Raw genomic sequence first — 1615 nt, 5'->3', positions numbered from 1 at the left:
TAATTTTGGGTGATGGAAGAGGGGGCTGATAACAATAAAGGTAAACCTTGGAATGGATAACACTGGCAGTGTTAAATGACACAACAGAAAAAAACATCAATTTATTCTTGAATGTTAGTTAACCCAAGCTAAGAACTATCAAAAGAGCTGAGATTTTAATCAAATAGCATGCCTTCTTCTTAAGAGGCCACCACACCCATTTCTAACTTTAGTAGTTGAGTTTCTTTTTCTTTTCTTTTTATTAACCACTTGGAATTATCTTTAGTTAGGTACAAAGACTTTTCCAATCACATCACATAGAGATCATTTTATCCCTTGCTCTGTTTGGCTGCTGGTTTCTTATCTCTCTCCTCAGCAGTGGTAAGGCAAATACCCTTTCCAAGGGGAAGAGAGATCCATGGTTTGTTGCCTTTGCCAATAAGGAAGACGTTTGAGAGCCATGTGGCAAAGCTGTTGCCATTCAAATCATTCACATGAACTACATTAAAGGAACCTGGATGTCTCTCCTGGTTGGTAATCACACCAATTCTTCCCAGGTTAGCACCTCCAGTCACCATGCATATGTTACCAGGGTCAAATTCGACAAAATCAGTGGTCTTGCCAATCTCCAAGTCAATTTGGATGGTGTCATTCACCTTGAGGAGGGGATCAGGGTAACGGATGGTGCGAGCATTGAGGATCACCAGATGAGGGACTCCTTTTGTCCCCACAAAGATCTTTCTTACTGTACAGTTTACACTTGGCCTCCTCAGGTGTACTACCATGAACAGCAAAGCGACCCTTGGTGTCGTAAATCAAACGAAAATTCTCTCCAGTCTTATCAGTGCTGATGACTTCCATAAAACCAGCAGGTAGGTTGTATCGGTGCAGACTTTGCCATCCATCTTAATGAAACCTTGCATGCAAATCTTTACTTCATCTCCTGCTAGGGCATACTTAAGTCTGTTCCTTAAGAAAAATGGCTAGGGGGAAACATTCCCTCAGCCTGTGGGGCCAGGTAGATGGATGAGGGGCAAATACACCAGTCACTTTGTCCAGCATCCAATGTTTTGGAGCTGCTACACACTTCTTGGGACCCTGAGTCATGGCTGCGCTAGGCAAGAAAAGAGAGACTTTCTTTTAAAACATAGAAAGTTTAGACCAAAACTGGGAAAATACTTCTCATTAAAAGGAAGGTAAGACAAACATTTTCACAAAATCTATCTCCCTTTTTTTTGCATGCGTGTTCAGTCGTGTCTGACTCTGAACCCACAGAGTGTAGCCCTTCAGGCTCCTCTGTCCATGGGATTTTCCAGGCAAGAATACTGGAGTGGGTTGCCATTTCCTCCTCCAGGAAAATCTATCCCCTAAGACATTTCTAAAGTGATACTGACTCTGTATTTTCTTAGAAACTACCTGCAATAGAGGTTATACTGTTAGTTGCTTTTGAAATTATTGAAAATAAAAAGTAACTGTCTTATCTTGATTTGCTGATGCAAGTAGCAACAGAGTTCCTTTAGATTCAGCTTGATTTGTCTTTTTTCATTGGCTTTATTAAAAGATATTAATATATGTATTTTTTATAGTTTGCAATGCACATACATTATTGTTCTTAATCTTTTCAACGATCCTGTGA

General features: G+C 40.2%; 1 pseudogene; it reads right to left on the bottom strand.

The window, feature by feature from the left end:
• Window positions 1-220: 220 nt before the first annotated feature.
• On the bottom strand, window positions 221-1086 carry LOC120854105 (annotated as a pseudogene).
• Window positions 1087-1615: the final 529 nt, after the last annotated feature.

Source organism: Oryx dammah, unplaced genomic scaffold (genome assembly GCF_014754425.2).
Source record: "Oryx dammah isolate SB20612 unplaced genomic scaffold, SCBI_Odam_1.1 HiC_scaffold_2, whole genome shotgun sequence".
NCBI lineage: Eukaryota > Metazoa > Chordata > Mammalia > Artiodactyla > Bovidae > Oryx > Oryx dammah.
This window is presented reverse-complemented; position numbering and strand designations above follow the sequence as displayed.